The sequence below is a fragment of the Polypterus senegalus genome, chromosome 16, assembly GCF_016835505.1.
Source record: "Polypterus senegalus isolate Bchr_013 chromosome 16, ASM1683550v1, whole genome shotgun sequence".
NCBI classification, from domain to species: Eukaryota; Metazoa; Chordata; class Cladistia; order Polypteriformes; family Polypteridae; genus Polypterus; species Polypterus senegalus.
In genome coordinates, this window is record NC_053169.1 from 86,903,357 (window position 1) to 86,924,878 (window position 21,522).

General features: G+C 37.5%; 1 protein-coding gene and 1 long non-coding RNA gene across 2 annotated transcripts in view; one reads left to right on the forward strand and one right to left on the reverse strand.

The window, feature by feature from the left end:
- The window catches only part of LOC120516603 (endothelial PAS domain-containing protein 1-like), a 130,450-nt gene that overhangs the window by 86,913 nt on the left and 22,015 nt on the right, over positions 1-21,522 (reverse strand). The gene's annotated exons all lie outside the window — the stretch shown is intronic.
- The window catches only part of LOC120516605, an 86,316-nt gene continuing 68,128 nt past the window's right edge, over positions 3,335-21,522 (forward strand). Inside the window, exon 1 of the long non-coding RNA XR_005630871.1 lies at positions 3,335-3,501. This is a non-coding gene — a long non-coding RNA (uncharacterized LOC120516605). The remainder of the gene's footprint in view (positions 3,502-21,522) is intronic.

Genomic DNA, 21,522 nt, shown 5'->3' on the forward strand with positions numbered 1-21,522 from the left:
GATTAAGGAAACAAAGCATTGTCAGTCAATGTGACGAAAGGAACTGAAGCCGTCTCTGGAAATCTCGGGTCTTGTTTGCTTAAAGCACACTTTGACAAAGGTAATTTGGATAACTGAAATGATATCCAGGGTGGTATGGGGGTTAGTAGTTAAAGCTGCTGTGTCACAGCTTCAAAAAACTAAGTTTGAATCCTGGTCCGGTTAACATCTGGGTGTTTTTTTTTTCCTGAGTATCTATTTTTTGCCCCACATCCCAAGCATGCACATTTTAGTCATAAGTGTGTAAATATTTCCGGCTATGGGCTAAATCCTGCCTTCCGCCCACTGCTGCTGGGATTTCCTCTATCCCTCCACATCTCCGAAATGGAGTTAAGTGGGTATGAGAATGAATAGATGGATGGATGTGACAGAACTGTAATCAATGTCTTTGATAAGCCAACTGTGAACGGACAGTGACTGACACCAAAATTATTAATATTTTACATAAAAACATCAACCAATGGGAAGAACACTACCAGCAATTTAAAAAATGAGAAACTATTTTTGCTTAAGTATTACACTGTTTCCCCAAACCGTTTCTATATATTAAGCTGAAGACGTTTCTCTTCTCATACTACAATTATCCCTCACGGCTGCTTGCACAAATTCTGTACTCGTATAGAGATGCTACATGCCTCCAGGCAATGAGACCCTAAAACAACATGATGCCAGCTTCAGAGTCACACAAAAGATACCCGCCAATTTTATCCCTTTCTGTTTAGTTTTCCTAATCCCCCAGACATATGAGGGACATGCCATCTCTAAATATATGCTTAGCCTTCTGATGTTTGAGCTGTCCAACCGTAAGATTATGGGGTTTCAATACTCAAATATAGACTGTCATGCTGTTTGATCTTTTCAATAACTGCAGGCTCACTGAACTGCCAGCAACTACAGTTTGTTGTCACAATTTCAATGGGGAAATTACAAATTGTGTGAAGTGTCCAGTTCTGCAGTGGGACTTAGCGGTCACCTAGTGGTCTACTTACGCTATGTATGCATGACATTGGATTATGCATATATCTAACTCCTCTCTCTGTATTCCTCACTGAACCACAAAGTCTAGCCAAATGCATTAATGATTATTCCACAGGTAGGCCATGACTAAAATAGTAAACTTAGCACATGACAAAATAAGATTCTCTTTAAAGCATTAGCAACTGTATGCTTTTCTAAATTGTGCAAATAAATAACTTTTTGGTAAGTTGTAATTACACTAAGTATTCTACTCTTTAGGTTAATGAGGTTTATCAAATTGGCTCTAGTGCCCTTTCCAGCACCATTTCCTGCATTGTACCCAGGGCTGCTGGGTAGGCTCAAGCTCCCTGTGGGCTTAAATAGGATTAAGCTGCTTTGAAAATGTATGTAGAAACATTGGAGAGGGTTGGGAAGCAGAGAAATATGAGCATAGTGATAACCCAGGGTAAATGTACGCTACCAGTTTTATGAACATAGCAATCTTTTCACGAGTTACACCCCCAAAAGCTCCAAAGCAAAACAATTCCATGCAAATAACTAGGCACTGTTATGAACAGAAAAAGCTGAATATACCAGAAATGCCAGTTTGATCCAGCAAGGCACAGTACAGTAAGGTTTTAATTGCATAAAACACGTCACTATTCTCTGTGATGGTATAGGACCAACAATACAAACTACCCTTTTCTTCCAGAGGTGATGGCTGCAATTGATCCTGGCAGCACTGAGCATAAGATATGGAATAACAGATAACAGAAAAAAAAATTCAAATAGAATATTGGCACAGCTTGCAAGTCATAAAAGCAAACACTAACAACATTCACACTCGTTTCTTCTTGTTATGTGATATGTCCAAGAAGAGGCTACGTGTGGAATTACCACAAAGCTTTAAATGTAAGTGCCCAGGGAGAGTCCAAAGATCTAGACCATGTTTCTGTTGTGCCATGCAATCTCTAGCCCAACAAGGATTAGTGTCCAGTTTGTGGTGATTAAGACTCTTTAATAAGAGCTTGGGGACAGTGGCATTAAATTACATTTCAAGTTACTGCTTCAGGACTGACCCAGCATGCGACTCTCAGAATGAAGCAGCAAATCTGATGAAGGCTTTTGTTTGTTTTTTTAACCTCCCCAGCCCACTGAGGTCCACCACACTTGGCACCAGATCTATTTGTTTAAAAAGGAGAATGTTTAGTCAGAGAGAGGAAGTTCCAGAAAGCTGCCCTTTCAGGGTCAGAGCCACTCAGGGTCCACAACTGAAGGCAGAGTCATTGCTCTGTGGCTAAGGATGTGCCCTGGTATCTGGAAGGTTGACGGTTCAAATCCTCTTACTGCCAGAAGGGATCCTACTCTGCTGGGCCATTAACCTGGGCACTGTACAATGGCTGAACCTGGGATCTGAACCATTCCCAAAGGTCATGCGAAAAGACAATTTCCCCTCAGGATTAACAAATACATCAAATTAAAAAAAGTCCACTCTCTCAAGAAAAATGTGAACTTGCAGGAAATATGATTTCTCAAATGGGAGATCATTAACACTGTCACAAATAACAAAGCTTTCCATTAAAATAATGAACTTTAACACAGAGCAGGCAATACAAGGCCTGAGCTGAGCTGCGGGAAACAACATTTTTGGACTCGCTTCTAAACATTCACAGTTAACACGCATCACCAGCAAAAAAAAGTTGAATGTTTTTAATCTAACGTAAAAGCAATCAAATGTAGAATTTCTTCCAGTAATAATTTGACAATGAAGCTACAAACCCATTGAGACCATTTCTAACTTCCAAGTCCAAGCCCATGTAACCAGAATTGATAATAAGATGCGTTCCTTTAAAGGAAACCTAAATCTAGGGTATTCTGCACAATCATTTTTCCAGTCTCACACAAGAGATGGCAGAAACTGGACCTTTGAGTCCTTGTTTTTACATTGGATACGTGACGCCGAGGAATACGCCGAACTCGCGGTGACATCAGCATCTGCGCAAACACGCAGCCGGCTGACGAGAATCCGGGAAGTGTCTTCTTGCAGAAGAACAGATGTATGCTTGTGAAAGAGGGTCGTGTGAATGCCTGAGTGCAGCTCTCCTGGGCTTTCTAATTTCCACCATCGTTTTGCGCGGCTGTTCCAGTGTAGTGCTGAGGTGTCAATTACAGTACACCACTCAGGTCCAGATCCAGGTGGGTGAAGCAACGCGCTATCGGCGCATGCTCCCAACCTGCTAACCTGTTTTGCGCGGCTTTTCGTGACGTAATTGACTGCGATTCGTCAATATGACTCGCGAGAACAAGGGGCGCGCGGCTAATTTATGAGTGTGCAACGCCTCATGCTTCTAATAATGCGTTTTGAGAAAGGCGGTTTTACGTCTGTTTTTAAGATACATTTTTTTGTTCTTGCAAGGAGTTGTTTCCTTAAGTAATGGTTCCTTCATATGGTTTGGCTTCAGCTCCCGAAACCTTGAACTGTTTCCGAAGGGTTAAAAATGGCAGGTTGGTGAACCCAAGTACTAGGCACGTGTGTATGATACAAACATGACTTTATCGATGCAATTAGTTGAAATTAATAACATGCAAACAATTTTTTCAGATTAAGGTATTAAGGTAAAATGACTGTATATGTATATTGCCTTATTTTGCAGTTAGTCAAATGGACTGTAAATTAAGATGACGTTTTATGTGCAGCTTTATGTTAGACTGACTTGTGGCCGAGTTTACAAAGTGCACATACGGTGACTGCTTATTTGTACTTACCTTTGCTTGAATGTCTAAATATCAACGGGCCTCCAGCATTCATTCATTCACCCATTTTTTTCAAACTTATTTATACTGTGCTTTTCACGACCACAGGGAGACGCATCATATCCCAGCATAATTCTGTGCCTGGATGTGGGGCCCACTCACGCACACAGCCACACTTTCTCATGCTGTGCAACACGTTATTAAAATGCCAGCCAGACCCCTGAAAAGAGAACAGCTAGTGTGACAACATTAACACAATCGCAAACAACCAGGGCGACCACAGGAAAAAAAAAATGCCACTTGGATTATAGGAAAAAATGTATGGAATTAGCCACTTTACACCTGTTGCTGGTTAGTGGCCCTAAGAAGGACCTTTGGCATCTTTCAGTTGCTGTGCTCCCCAGCTTTGGAACACACTACCATCTGAGCTTAGAAATATTGAATCATTTTCATTTTTCAAATCTAAACTTAAAATTCATTTGTTTAAGACTGCTTTTTCTCTTTGATTACAATGTCTGATTTTAATTTTTGTATTTTACTTTTGTTTATAATCAGTGTTTTTTCTATTGTTCGGTGTCCTTGAGTGTTTAGAAAGGCACCTACAAATAAATAAAATGTATTATTATTATTATTAACTTTGGCTGCCACTTTTGCTACGCCACTCAGGTGTTCTGCGGCTCTTTGTGCTTCCAGCCACTTAAGTCCTTTGTCCTTTCGTACACAATGTGCGAATTAGCTCATCCAGGATCAGGACCATCTTAATGCATGGGCACTCTGTGCAGTTGCCCCAAGGCCCCATGCTAATCTATGTATGCTGTGACTTGCTGAGTGGTTGTGTAGGTAGGGGCCCCAGTGGACGGCTTTGCCTGGAGGCCTATAATCCTGTCAAGATGGCCCTGTCCAGGAGTCCAAGACAACCTGTAAGCCACCCATTCCAACTGCTCCGTGAGCCAACCCAAGACCAGTGACTACATCTGAGACTTGTCTGCGGTTACACATCCGGGACAGTGGACTCTAGCAGCTGGAAGAAGTGTTAGATAAATAGATACTTTATTAATCCCAAGGGGAAATTCACATACTCCAGCAGCAGCATACTGATAAAAAACAATATTAAATTAAAGAGTGATAAAATGCAGGTAAAACAGACAATAACTGTTGTTTCTGTGCCTCCACCAACACTGCTTGCCAAGCTGTTTTTATGCCAGATTCTCCTGGTATTCCCACATTTTTGCCCAGGTCTCCACCACCTCAGGAGCATATCCCTCTCTGGTCCTGACCCAGGGGCGCTACAATATAAATACCAGTGGGACAGCAGCAACAAATTATAAAATAACCAGTAGTCTCTCAGCAATAAAGTGTTAAATTGCCAGTGCCAGTCCTTTGAATCCCAGCAACAAAACAGAGAATGTAAATCTGTTGTTGACAGATAGAATAATCCTACACTGAAGAGCCAAGGCCCATTTCTTTTTAATTAAATATTTGTTTAATTTCATATTTTACAGTTCTGTTCCAGAGCCTCAGAAATGTATTCATTAGAAACATGAAAGATTAAGAAGATAAATACTCAGGACACTGGGTGTAAGGGGTTACTGTTGCCATGTTAAGAATTGATACAATATGCTCATATTTAACCTATCTATGTACTCTCTGTGTGTGTGTGTGAGTATAAATATAAAAAATTTGTCAGCCGGAAGAAGATATATAATAACACACACATACTTATGTATATTTGTATATATATGTATATGTGTGTATATATGTATGCATGCATGTATATCTATATGTATGTATGTGTGTGTGTATATATATATATGTATATAAATGTATGTATGTATGTGTGTGTATATATATATATATATATATATATATATATATATATATATATATATATATATATATATTAATATTATGTGTGTGTGTGTATATATAGATATAGATATAGATATATAGATATATATATAGATAGATATAGAAATCTATGAATGGGAAGGGCAACTCTAATGGGCCTACTCTTTTGATTGTAACATTATATCACAGAATGTGAACTCATTTAAAGAGTATTTCAGTACCAGCATGCATTTAGAAAGGTTACCTGTGGCACGAACCTGCACATGTAGAGAAGCTTCTTGCAAAAGTGAGATGTGGGATTTCTGGATCTGAAGCTTTGGCTATTGTGAAATGGGAGTACTTACAGTAATGTTATTACTTTTAGGAAACGCCATTTTTGAAGGATAGTTGTGAATGAGAATGTCCTGTGTATATGAATAGACTACACATTGAGACTGCAGCTTGGAGGAATGTTTAATGACGAGACTACTTGTAACTTTAATTGCAGGTTGGCCTGTTTGCCATGGCTGGGGAATATCTCTTTTACACACTGAATATATCCTCTTTTTAATCCCTTATCTGTGTACTCCATTCATGTGTATTTATACTAGGCTTGGGAAAGTTAACGTGTTAATTTTTGCAATTAATGTAGACTGTTGAACAACATGTTAAAAAACATTGTCGCATCCACCGCTGACAACGAGGCAAACGTCTTGGGCAGGGCGACATTTTCATGTTTGTTTTTTTTTTTAAACATTACAAAACAATAGTACAAATAAGTGTGTATCTAAAGAAATACATACACATTGATACCATCTTTATATACTATGTTTAAAAAGTTTATGAAATACAATTTTAATTTAAAGGTTTAACAGGTCATACTACGTGGTTCACAATGATATGCCACATGTTAATACATAGCACTGGTGTTCATATTCTTGATTTATACATACTGACATAGGTACAGGGGGTGGGGAGGATGGTTTACAGCAGTCCTGGTGCAATGCTAGAGAAAAACTTGCAAAGGTAAAAATTATGCTCTCATTTTTTTTTCTCCATTTCATATTTCTGTAAGAAGACTGAATCAAAATTGTATCACATAAGTTATCTTTGAGTGGCAATAAAACCAAAATAAGTCTCTGGTACCTCCTGTATTTAACTTGCCAGTCTGCCAGCCAGCTTACTGTGCTGACAGCCCTAATATAATGACAAAATTCTAAGAAATAAAAGTGTTATGATTATCCCTACCCATGTTCAAGTTTGCAGTATCTTTGTTAATTTATGCAAAAAACCCAACATAACCATCCAGGTAACGCACAGTGTGAGATTTTAAATTAGATGGCATCTACGGAGATCTTTTTGATCATGCAGAGAGCAAATGAATAGGTGCAGAAATGTTTTCCAACCGTTGTTCTGTGGTGGCACACCTTTTGTAACCCAAAATCTCCCAAGGCACAATTCTACCAACCACAGCAGCATTAAATCTCTTAGACGTGTTAAACTGTCTGAAGGGACAAAAAGGCAGCTTGGAGATTGTCACAGACACAGCACTTAGTGAGCACTTTGGATACATTTTCTAGCTGCCCTCTCATACAGGTGGTCCTCTCTCTGCCTCACTACATGACCTATGGTCAGATGCAAGTTGTATGCCTACTCTCTCTCAGTTCTGCAAGAGTCGCTAGCAAACACACACCCAAGCAGATGGACCCCCGACAGGCCTCTTGGCTTTTAAGTGCCCTAAAGTGCTGTATCTGCGAAACAGCAATCATGGAGCTGCTTTTATGTCTGCTTCTCCAGGTAGTCCAGTCCTCGGACAGATCTCAATCACCTGACCAGAGTGACTCCCTCAGGTCAGGACCCAGGGACACTACACTGTTAGTTCCATGGTACACCAGTTGAAAAGCACTTGTGTGCAGTATAATCATTAAGTTGTTGAAAGTAATGGAACAATTGAGGATAGTATTGGCTGAGTTTTAATGTATACCCATTTAAGAGCTGCTTGATCTTATAATTAAATCAGTCTTCAGCAGTACACTCAAAGTCAACAGTTGTTTCAATTGTTTAATTTTTACTTTGACACATCTGTATCTCATATGCTATGTCAGTTTGAGAATTAACACATTTGCCTTTTTTATTGTTACATTCTTTTGAACTTGCCTTTTATTAAAGCATTCAAATTCAGGTTGTACTTACTCAAGTAGTATTTTGTTAAAAGTTCAGGGTAAGGTCATTGTTTAAGTTTAAACTATGCCATTAATTTTTGCCATTTTTTTTTAAAATTCCTTTGTGTTGATTCTACATTATGTTTGTGATTCAGCGTATATTTACTTCCTGATTTATGTATTAGTTTTATAATTACGGTTTAATGTTATATACATCTATTTGATTAATTAGTTAATTTTTTTTATAACTGATTCCAGCCCTAATTTATACTCATTCATTTACAACACCCTTGCTCACTACTACCTATTGCCCCATTTCTAATTGGTGCACACATCTGCCGATACCGGGCATTTGTCGGGGACGTCTTAACTGTAATATTGGTAGCTCATCAGACAATCTCAAAATAGGGACAATATGCTTTTAAAAAATACAAGGAAAACGAGAAGACATGGTTGGAAGGGCCCCAGACAGAGAGCTGTCTGTTTGTTTTTTTATGATCTGTAGGGAGAACTGAGAGATGGAAGGCATGAAACTCAACAGAGGACCTTGCAGGGACGTGAGAAACGCTTTGCATTTCCGCTTTCCCATTTCCTAATGCTAATCAAATGGTTTTCTAAAGGCTGCAAGCATTTTTCACAAAAACTGTGTAATTATTTTGTTTTTACTATGTAGAGGAACAAACAACTATTTTTTTAACATATGGTGCATTTCAGAGTGGTGCCTGGAAGAGTTAAGCATAACATTCTAGAAAAATAGTGATGAGCAGACTGGGGCTGCCAGTTATTACTGAATATAATTACTCAGTAGTTGATAGACACCTTGCAACCTAGGGTACCTAATAAGAGAAAAAATAGAGAAGGTGGGCTGCCTGCTATTATAGAAATGGCAACAGTGAGAGGAGCAAACTTCATTTAAAGCAGAGGCTTCAGGGAAGCTGAATCATAGACGGATAGACAGCATTTTATCAGTCCCTCAGGGGAAATGAACTTGCTCCAACAGCAACACATTACACAAGTAATAGTACAATTTGGTAAAAACAAAGTGCAAACTATTACATAAATGTGCATAGAACTGTAGAGAAAATATGTTGACAGGTGACAGTCCATGGAGCGGTCTCTTAACTAAAATAGCTTACAGCATAAGGTGTTAAGTATAGGAAGGAGGCGGTACAAAGTGAGACAATTTATTTATGAGATGGAGGTAGCCCATTATCTGGTGTCAAATAAAAGCAACCAAAATATTCAATTAAGTATACATAGAAATATACAAACTAAGGTGAGACAGCGGAGACAATTCAGTTTTGACCAAAAAGCCTAGAATTCACAGACAACCACACCATTAAAGGCAATAGTGTTTTATGGATTGTCTGTATATCTGATAAAGTCATGCTCATATGTTTTCAGTCTTTCTGAACAGCATCATTCTTATCAAGCAACTTTCATCAGGCCAGGCAACCTTTATGACAAATAGAATTTGACATTTTTGTGTCCTTTTGATCTTTTGCAGAGTTGTCTTATTTGAGTTCATGTTTGTAATGTTTCTTGATTGCTTATATATGAAAATGTTTACCATGGGAAGAGAAATAAAATTCTCAAACCTACATAATACAATTTTGGGTTGCAGGGGGTTGGAGACTATTCCAGTAGCACTGTACACAAGGCAGAAAAAAACCCTTGGCAAGGGCACTTGCATTACACTTAGGAATTGCCTGTCACTATAACCTGCACATATTTGGAGATACAGTAGAAAAAGCCACACAGACATGGAGAGAACACTTAATCTCCATGCGTCCAACAGGAAGGATTTCAAACTCCAGATGCTAGAGCTGCACTACCAATTTCACGACCTAGGCACCCTGAGACCCAATATGTTAAAACAGTTTTCGGACACACCCTCTAACTTTCTTTTTCCATGGCCATGCTTCCCCAGTTATTGTTGCCGGCCAATATTCCATGATTATTGGGTTTATTAAATGTTAGCAAATACTATATTTCACTTATGATTCCTTGCTTGCTTATTTATTCATGCATGCCCTGTGTTTTATTTAGCTACTCAAGCATTTAAATATTGTTTCCACTTCTAAATTCCTGCCTCACATATAAATACCAGTTTTATTCTAGATCTTAATCTCCTGTCCGTCTCCTGACTACATTTTTGCACAGTCTCTTGAAAGTCTTTCCTGCAGTTTTTGCCTTTTTTCATAGACACACATCCATGACAAGAGGCTTAAAGAGTGACAAAGATGAATCCAACCTTTAATGTCACTGTTTATTACTCTAACACCTACCACCATGTGTTGCGCTATATTCTGCCTTCTTAGGAGGCTTCCTCTTCAAAATATAGCTCATTCAAGGAGGCCTGAAAGACTGTTTAATTCATTTGACACTTCTGGTATCATCTAAATTTTTATCTGCTTTTCCTGTTAAGGGCTTTATTGGTAAGTTGGAGTCACCAGACTTCTCTAATCCCAAAGTCATTAACCTCCAATGAATTCTGAAGCACTCCTAGGCAAAATAAAAAAATATAATTCTTCCGGCATTTCCTGGGTCTTCATAAGGTTCTTATGATATACCTGTTACAAAGGAGCAGATAATGTGTTCACCCTGTCACAAGATTAGCACACTTCTGCATAGCTAGTAGCCAAGTTGTTCAAATATCTTATTCCAGTCTTTTTTTAAAGAACCCCAGGGCATCCCTTTTGACTTTCATTACTGTTTACTTATAATGTTTCTGTTAAGACGTGAATCCTGTCTTCTGTCTTCATTTATTGTGAAGCCAATTTTTTCTGTATATATTTTGTTGGGAATGCCCCAATTGAGTCTGAAGTATGATAAAACAATATCAGTGTACTAGTGTTTTGTTTTTTTTTTTTCACTCAATGTCTTTTAAGAACATCAGTCTTCATGAGCCGAAAAATGTAGCCATGACCTACACTGCAGGTTACTGGGCCAGGCTATCCAGGACATCAAAATTCAAGCAATAAATGCACCTGTCTAAACCTGTTAGAAACTTAAAGCCCAAGTGCAGTTGGCACCACCTTTATTTTAAATAGAGACTGTTTCTTAAGTTATCAGAAGTAACTAGATTCAGGGTTGTAACTAGAGGAAATTTGAAAGAAAAAGGATATAAGTGGGAGTTGAGCATGGTTAACAGCAGTTGCTAGAATCATATTTTATGTATTTGAAAAAGTGCATTTTATCACTTTGAATTTTAATTATAAACTCAACAAATTCTTAAATCTGTACTCTAAAAGAGATTACCAGGCTTTACAAGAACATTTTGTAAATAAAGTAAGCTTTAATGTTGATCTGTACACTAGATCCTTGCTAAAGTTTGAACTAGGACTTCAATTTCTCCAGATTCATCTTCACAATTCTGTGGGTCTTTCATTTGGTCATACTTGGCAGAACTGTCTCTAAAGTAATGAAGTTATTGATGGTAAACAGTTTTATCTTGCCATCCTAAGGGGCTTACAGATGTCAAGAGGATTCTAAACTAGAAAATTCCAAAATTTAATAACTGAGTCCGGTTATTATGGTTCTGACATAAAGGCTCACCCTTAAGCCAAAAGATTTTAGAATATGAAAAGAGGGCTGGACCATAACATGATTATTTGTACAAGAGGCCTCCTGTTTTGCCTTTGTGAAGGATTCAGCCCAATATGCCAATAGTTAAGGGACTGCAGGCCTGATTTCAGCCTCAAAGATTATATCTAGGCCAAATATGCTTGAACTGGAAGGTCCAAAAAAGTCTGTCTTTGGATTCCCTATATGTGCCTTCCTTTTCTTGTGTATTAAATGAAAAGACCTGACTCCGAAATGAATCTTTTTATTACAGTGTTTCAAAACAGACTGTCAAGCACAAATGTTGTATCCTAATGAACAGAGCTTTTTGATTTTAAAAGAACAGTTACACCATAACACATCTGCTTACAAAGTTGGGAGAAACCCAACTGGTAGAAGAGATGTGTCCTGTTGGAAATGGCATGCACTCTTGGATATAGCAGTTTCTTAGTGACATATTTTCTGCTGAACAATTTCAATAAATTATAATATCATAGTGTTTTCTTTAAACTTGCCTCCTACGATGTTTTACAACTTAATCTGAGATATGAACAACAGAAAGAGGGATACACGTTCTTCAGTTGAAGTGAGTTTAATTAAAGAAATTCTGTGTCTGACATGTTTTGTTCTGGAGACAGGGCTCACTTCTCTGTAGGCAGGACTGTAATCTGCTTATTTGGAGAAGTGATTTCCTTTAACTAGACATGACTAGTTGATTATGATTAAAACCAAAAAAACTGTGTTACTGTATATGCTTCCATCATCATGACTATGAATTTAACTTAACACAGTAGCCTCAGTACATTTCAGCATCTGTGGTTTGGTAGAATAAACCTTTCAGAGAGATCCAAGTCTCAAGATTGATCTTGTGAATCTCTATCCTGCTCAGTTACTATACTGTATTGAGATTTTGGCTTATCTTCGTTTTTGTCATCTAGTCCAGGAGATCTCACTAATGTTCCTGTTAAGGCTTTCTGCAGAAAAAGCACTTTACTACCTCACATAGAATGAGAAGGGTCTGGCTGCAGATAGGACAACATCAAATGATGTGTCCTCCTCCACCAATCAGATCTTCATAAAGCCTATGTACGTTGTCTCTCGGGTCAGTGGTCAGAGTAGTCCTAACTTGTGACAGATGAACATCCAGGGCAGCAGATTCCTACGTGACGACTCACATGTCCCTACAATATAAACAACGGGGCACCTGTGGAGGATGTGTTTGCATACAAGTGCTCTACTTGCCAGTCACATCGGGAGCAACCTTGCTATTTATACAGTATGCAGAGCTGCTGAGAAGGCTGGTTGGCTGGCGGCTGTTCCAAAATCCTTTCTAGCATTTCCAATGTGTTGATTCATTGCGTAACTGCATCAATCACAAGTCTGTGTGTTGGCAAATCTGATAAACATTGCTCCTCTTTAAGCACATGGCTAACTGTACTGCTACCGTGGAAAAGGTTTGCAACACGCTTTAGACAGCCATACAAGCGGACAATTGTTGGACTTTTCAGAATAGCCTGTGATGCCAAAGTGAGCATGTGCAAAAAGCAGCTGGGGTGAATATTTCTATAAGTTGTACTGCACAGATCTTATTAGTGGAGCTGTCAGTCATAATTTTTCCTTTATGTTCCATTCACCCAGTGCCACTGTCAGTGAGCAAAAAAAAGCATCAGGCATTGATCCTCCTTTTAAAACACTTCCTTTTGGACTGAGGAGGAACTGTGAGGTCACATTTTCGAGACTGATTAATGTGACTGCTACATGTGAGCAAATGAAGATATGTGTAACTTGTAGAATTATAGAATGACATGAGTTCCCACTGTATCTTTTACTTTTGACTAATCCAGAATTGTTTTAAGTGTCCAATAGGGGAACAAATTTTGCTAACGGTTTAGTTGATGGGTATCTACATGGAGATTCATAACGCATGAATAGGTTTTTGAATAACATCTATTATTTAAGAAGCAATATTTGATTATTTTATAATAATATTATTCGCCACATGATGTAAATGTTTTATAAAGTAGATGCTATTGCATTGTATTAAAACAAGGAGCCTCCCCCCATAAAAAAGTTCATAATATATATGTTAAAATATGGTGAATTTTGAATGAGTACAGTGCTGTGAATTTTTTTTCTTTTTTAAAGGACATAGATGTTTTGTTCCACATCCTCCAAATACTGATGTTAACTTTTCATTACTAATCAAGTATTTGTTCTTAATTGTCATTCCATGCTTATGTATATGTTATGAAGTCACTATGTAGATGCCTTTCAAATAATGTGTTACTGAAATTTGCCACATTATATTAATCATGCATGGTTAAGTAATCTCTTAAAAAAAAAAAAAAAGCCACTACTTCAAAAATATCAGTGCATGCTAATTCAGTAAAGATAAAATCAATATTGAATCTGGGCATTGTGAATCAGAACATCAGTGCCAGTGCCCAACCCTATCAGTGAGGATGGGATAGATACCAGCTCCTTGCAACCATGAATTGGATTACGCAGCTTTTGAAAATGAATGAATAGAAAGAAGGGTGTGTGTTTATGAATGTTTTTTTTTTTCCTTCGTGTTTTCACATTCTGGGCCTCAAGTGGCCAATGATGTCAAAAGAAGTCTTACTAGAGCTCTGTGATTATACGCTATTACTAAACTTCGTTATTACACTATGTGCATGCACGTGTTAGTTAATGTGTAATACCACAGGTATCATTTTGTCTTTAAAAAAATGTTTCAGAATATATTTTTGTGTGTTCCTTGCTTATAATAAAAAGACAAAGCTCTGATGGATCATTTAATGATCTAACATTAACCTTGGCTGTGGGTTACAAAAACATGTTTAGAAGCAGCTCCTTAATGCTTTCAGCAAGATAAGAATCTCATCTACTAGAGCATTCAGGAACAGCCTTTAAACAGTTGCAAGCCGTGTTTTTCCTTTTGACATCAGCTGAACTTTCAGAAAGGTCTAGCCCTGTGCGGAGCATTGGCAGACAACCACAATCCGAGCATTGAGGTGCTGTATATCGATAAACTTTGGAGATGACGAAAGGAAAGCAGTGTGCATTAACTGTGCACCCCTAAGATGCTTCCAAAAGGTAAGCTGTGCTAAAGGACCAGAGCACTTAGTGCCAGATACCATGCATAAGTCTATTTTTCTTTTCTCTCTATGTGTTCCTAACTTATTTCTTCTGAATAATTGTGCACATGTACCTTAGGCTTGGGGAGAATAAGCCACACCTGCATATCTAGGGATATCAACAGAACTGATACTTTGGTACCAGTCGATACCAACGTTTCAAAAACATATCAGTGCTACTTTTTTAGTTTATCGGTAGTACCAAATGACATGTGACTGCATGTAGACTAATTACTGTAGAAGACACAGTGACACATAGAAAAAGGTGAATAAAAACTACATACAAAAATGTCTCATGGTGGTGGTGATAATACAGCACTGCATGTCGAAAAGAAAAACTGCAGAAGTCATGTCTGGAATTGCTTTGTCTTCGAGGCAGGGAAATTTCAGTATGTGGCAGCAGGAATCGTGCTTATTTCTCCCACATTATCCCATTACCAGATTAGGTCAGAAATGGCTTTTTGCATGCTTTGTGAGTGCAGTAATTTTACTGATAAGATTTAATTGTTCATCTTGTAGTGTCACAAAGTTGTAAGAAGAAATAAAATAATGGAGTGATGAATCAGTTTTTAATACTGTAACCTACACAGACCCAAAATTGTGTCTCTGATTGCATTGAACACATCCACAGAAGTGTGGTTAAGCATCCATCAATTTTTCTAACCAGTTTATACAGTTGTTAAGAAACATCACACGCACCGTTATTCATATACTGTAGGACTGTGTGCATTGGCATTGCTAACAGCTGGAACAAACAAAAACAAGGCAAGTTTTATAAGAAGTGGCCTGGCTTGCCTACACTAGGAATGAAATGAGTTGCTCCATTTGTTAATAGCAAATAAAATTAATTTCATGTACAGTTGGCAGAATAGGCAAAATGGCATACTTAATTGTTCTATATAGAGAAAAGCCAAGAAAAATGACACCTTTTATTGGCTAACTAAAAAGATTACAATATGCAAGCTTTCGTCATTTTTCTTGGCTTTTCTCTACATTCATAATGGCTAACACGGTACAACACCCTTGTTATATATAGAAATGCAAATGCTAAAATTGTCATTTGTTTGGTTTTTGAAGCCAAATTAATGTTCCCTATAAACCCCAAAAATGTGTCAACCATTGTGAAAGCACATATCATATATTTGAAAGGTATGTTGGTGAGTGTACAGTTAACACTGAGGGCCAGTTAATATTGTATTTATGGACAAGTACACAGGTGAAGCAATGACAAAGTCTGATCACTCATATACAGCAAGACACTTAGAAAAAACCTCAACAAAGGGTATTTTACAGGAGTTCTGAAACAATTGATTAATGTAAAGCCAACAAGATTGATTTAACACAGGAAGTAAAAGTTTGGCCTAATATTAAAAAAGACAGATTTGGAAAATTGAAGTGCCAAGGTTCTGTGACATTTGTAAATTAATTTGACTCTATCTATTAAGGTTTTTAACCAGCTAATGATGCATATATAAATTTGACAATAGCAAACATTACAAATCTAAGAGTGATTATCTTACAAACAAGATTTAAAACCATGTTATTACAAAAAACATCTTTAAAGATTTTGTTTAAATTTAAAATATCCTGAATGATCTTGGAGTTACAGATATAATGTTTGAATATTTATTTTTAGCATTGATTATAAGCAGTTTGTTTCAGTTACTGGAGAGAAAATGTCAGCTAGTAAATCTGAAATGTGCATAAGGTGAAATAAATCAGGTAGTCCATGATGATGCCATCCTTTATAAACCTTATTCTAAAGTTATATTTAAAATTATAAAAATCTCCCCATCTTTTGTTATACTGGGGTGATCCCCAAGTCTACATCACACATTAAGTTCAAGCCCTGCACTGTATATTTATTTATACAGTAAATGTCAATACTAATTTACTTAATGATTGCTGGGTAACTACTAGATGGATATACCAGTATTTTAAAGCTGTTATTACTAGTGTGGTGTAGTGGTTAAGGCTTTGGACCTCAAACCCTGAGGTTGTGGATTCAAATTCCACTTCTGACCCTGTGTGACCATAAGCTAGTCACATCACCTGTCTGTGCTCCAAATGAAATAACAAAAGAAATGTAATTTCAAATGTTGGATAAAGGTGTCACCCAAATATTTAAATCTATTAGTATTTACAGTATATATTATATATTCAGTTACAAAAAAGGTACAACATTGTTTACTTTAATAATGGAGGTACTTTAAAAAAAATGATTGGCTGGGATTTCAATTTTTGCAGTGGTATCAAATGGGTATCGAGTATCATATACCATAATTCTGGTATTGCGACATCATTACATTCATCCATATTAATAAAATAACTAAGTTTGAGAAAACACACGCTGCAGCAACAAAATACAAATTGGTTACTGCATACATAATGGACTCTTTATTATTAAATATATTGTATACTCGTAATTTATTATTCATTTTATTGTTGGTGATTTTATCTTTGCAAAAAAATCCTAGTAACAGTTTGCCAAGTCTAAACACTAAAGGTGAAAACTGAAGAAACACAAGCTCTGGTGCTTAGTATGTTTTTCATTGTTGCCATGGCAACTGCCAAGTAATTCACCTTCCATGCTGCCACCTTTAAATGTGCAAACACGAAAGGCCCTTTTCTGTTAGTCATTCTGCTGCCACACTGAGTGAGGAGTTATCATATTAACAACTGCACCTGCTTTGGAGAGCAGAAGGTGACCAAATCACATAAAAAAGACGCATGCTGACACTATTTGACCTATTTCAGCCATGTCCAGGTGGCTCTATAAATTCAGGCACAATTTAGATCCACTTTATGACTTTCAAGATGTACTTGCAGTACAATAAACAGTTATGTATTTGAGAGGTAGACTCATTCTGAATAATGATAAAATTTATTTTATAAGATTCTGAATTCTGACCTTCACTGGACTGTTCCAAAATGTGCAGTTCTTTCATCATAGATGGGTTTACATATATAAAGCTGGCATATGTGTAGTGTGCCATGCTGCTTTTGAGCACAATGTGATTGCTTCTGTGATACCCCTGTTGATGCCTTCTTTCACTTTTAAGTGGATATACAAGGGTGGGCAAAAATTGGTTTACATTTGTGTATGCACAACATAAGAGTTTATTATTGTATTGTTGTTCTTGCGTATTATTTGTGTTATTCTTCTCAATAAAGTGGCCGTGAGTGTAGCGGTTGTAACCTGCATGACTTTTTGTATCCAATCAACTAAAAGCATACTTTTGCCCACTCCAGTACAATAAACTTTTTGTTTCCATTGTCCATACTTCTAGATTCTGAGTGTTTCAACTTCATTGACTACAGATGTAAATGAAGTATTGCTTGCCTGTTGTACCTTCTCTGTAGCCTCACACTATATATTTCTGTGCATTCAGTAACCCCTGACTGAAATAGCTGCTTTGTGTTTGGGAGAATGAAGTGCTAACTTGCCCTCGGTTCATTTTAGCTTTTTTTGTGCATTAATAACGTAATCTGCTCATACTTCACAGAAAATGTGCTACTTTGTTTATAACTTCATCTGTTAGAAGTTTGCATGCATTTCAATTTCTTGAAGGCTCTTTTGATGTTGACAAAGGTGAGAAATAAGTGTGGGTCAAGTCTGTCACCAAGTCTGCTTTCAGTTTGTGTACGAAAGCTATAGACTGGAGGCTATGAAGCCTGTCCAAAATTCAGGACACCTGCTTTGTTGGTACACGCTAAAGATCTAGTTGGTTTGATTCGAGGGATGCAGACCTGTTGCTAGAATTTGCCATAGTCTGGAATCTTTTGACTTTTTGTCATCCATCCATCCATTTTCCAACCCATTGAATCCGAACACAGGGTCACAGGGGGTCTGCTGGAGCCAATCCCAGCCAACACAGGGCGCAAGGCAGGAACCAATCCCGGGCAGGGCGCCAACCCACTGCAGGACACACACACCCACACACCAAGCACACACTAGGGACAATTTAGAATTGCCAATCCACCTAACCTGCATGTCTTTGGACTGTGGGAGGAAACTGGAGTACCCGGAGGAAACCCACGCAGACACGGGGAGAACATGCAAACTCCACGCAGGGAGGACCCGGGAAGCAAACCTGGGTCTTCTAACTGCGAGGCAGCAGCGCTACCACTGTGCCACTCTTACTTTTTGTCATATTCAAAGTAACTATGTGCACTTGCTCATGAATATCAGCGCATCTGGTATTTGAGTATGTAACCTGGTAATTTTTACTGTTTTTTTTTTTTTCACATATGAGTCAAGGGTTGGAATTAATATCAAGTCTTAACCTGTGCATATTGGCTACTTAAGCTTTCCTGTATATTGAGTCCAGTTTTCATCCACAAATGATATTCACCCTGTAGTTTATCATTAAATTCTTGAATATAGACTGCATGTAAGAACGGGTTAGCAGAGATACTGTAGGCACCAAGGAAATAAGAGAAAGCAATATACAAAGACCAAAGGGGAGGCAGAATATTAGGAAAGCACAAGGATTAGCTCAGGTTAGTTTACCAGTTAAATCACAGGCCTCAACCTGACTTCTCTCCACTTTTGTCCCAGACTGCACTGTGGCCCTTTCAGCTTGTGACGACATTGCACTTTGCTCTCTCAACAGAGATGTACTTTTGCACATTTTCAAGTTATGCAATTGGCAGTTTGTACAAGTAATCATCATTTTCTTGCACATCTGAAGGAAACAGTTTTTTTTTTGGTGGGCATTAGACAAGAAGCATAAGTGTCAAGTTTTTACAATATAAGGCTGTATATTATATATACAGTAACATGTACTACTTCTATGTATTTGTATTATGAAACCTGCCAGAAATGAAGGCTTTAAACACACTGGCTTTTTAAATAAGTATGAGAAAGAAAAACCATCATCATCATCAGTGCCATTGACAAAAGTATTAGAAGGTTCCCCAAAGGCTAAGTACAGACTGCTACAAACTGGCCAGGCTAGTTCTTACCCGAGTTCCCTAAAGCAAACTTTAGAATCCAGTTATCAGATATGAGTAACTGGGGAAACAGGTAAGAGGGCTAAACAAATGTCTTCTGGCAATAACGCCCTTAACAGACTACTTGCGCCGCCTTCGAGAAGAGATATCTTGTAGCACACACTTTATTTTTCTATCAAAATTTAAATGTAAAAGCCTTACTGATTGATGCTTATCTGTCTTTTGAGCACAGCACCTTTTTATATGCATCACTATCACAAGGGGAGCCATTAAAAGCTAGAAACATGGGTACAACAATTCATTGCATGATTAAAACTCAAGCCTCCTAAAACTGACACATATTAAGCACTAATCGGATATGCACTCTTAAAACGACACCATTTACTCTCTCTCTGCCAATTTATGCGCAAAGCTTGATGACAATGATTGACTGATAGGTCTCAGATCATAAACTACTGGTACATAAATGTAATTCCATCTTTAGTCTAGCACCAGCTTTCAAAATCAATAACAAACATGCAAAGTACAAATTCCCAACATCAAATCTAAGCCAGTTGCCTTCCCAAATCTGTGACTTCCAATATTATGTATGTTATGTACCACCTGCCATAGCTGATTCAGTGTTATTCAATTAAAGTCAAAACTCCTCTTCCAAAAACAACCCAGTAATTGTCATGATTGAATAGGGGCTCAGTCCTGTGATTTATTTTTTTTTTGTCATATTTTCATCAATTGTTCGCTTTTCTGTTAATTGATTTAGCCTTTTTCCTCAGGTGTTTTAATTGGCCATTACATCCTATTAGTGCGTGTCTGTTGTTTTAATTTAGTTTGCTGTCTTTTGTGTTTTTTTTTATTTCAGGCATTTCATTTGGTGTGGCTATGCCCTTTAATTGTGTTAGAGGAGCAGTTAGGTAAAGAATATTTAATCACCTGTTGCCACAGTTTCTTTCTTGTGGCATTGGCACTTGTGGTGTGTTTGGCCTCCTTTTGATATTCCATGTTTGTGTCGGATTCAGCGGGTTAGAAAATGGATGGATGGATGGATGATTCACTTTCTTTTATTATTGAATTTGTACCAGGTTCATGCTTTATAAGCCTTCTTATTTTTAAACCTTTGGCTTGTTTTGCATCTCTTTTGTTCTTTGTCCTTTTTTAATTTTTAGTTTTGTATTCTTATTTCAGTTTTGAAATTTGATATTTTTAAAGTATAGAGTGTTTATGTTAAATGCTGAAATTCTTTAAATATTGATATTTTTTGAATTGGGCAGTATGTTTTTTCAACATTATTGGTTTCCCTGGTGTTCCTCACAACAATACCATCCAGTCCTACCACAGTAAAAACTTTCTAAGCAAATCCAGCAACATTCAAACTTAGCATGATACTAGCCAAGCCCAGCTTAATATGAACTTTTAAAACCAAGTACCAATGACCAGCAATGACACACAAAACCCATTCAATCCAAGCAGATTCTGGTTCCTGCTTGGCTCATCTTAAAGTTATTAATCCATGATGTGTAGAGCACAAAAAGTTCTATTGATTCACTGCAGAATACGTCGCAGGTACAAATAAAACAAATAGAGTGGATGACAACAGTTAGGGAAAGACTAATAGAACATTTTAAAAATTGATCCACTGAGCTTCCTGAGAAACATGAAAAAAAAAATCCTTGTATAGCTTTTAGGTATAGCAAATTGGAGGTTTGTAAACATTTTTTTTTTTTTTTTACAAAAGGAGAATGGCACAGCAGTGTGTAGACAACAAGGTCCTTTCAAAATCAGCCCGATGGCAGGTGAAAAGACATTGTATTTATTGGTAGAGAGTTTCATTTTATGAGTTTGTCTGGTGGTCATTACAGTCCAAAAGATCTGTGATATCCATTTCCATTCAAAGTGCAGTGTTTGCCTAGTATTACAAGTCTACATCCAGACAACACAGTCGCACAACCTAAAATACACGTGGAAGTAGAAGTTCCAGGAGGAAAATCCCACATAGGCTAAGACACAATGTCCACTGCTTCCAGCCAGCACATTTCAAAGCTGAGATTTTTAACTTTTTGGTTCAGTAACTGCCATCTCTAAAACATGTAGGCCATAAAACAAGGTTGCTCTTGGCAGCATGGGAAATT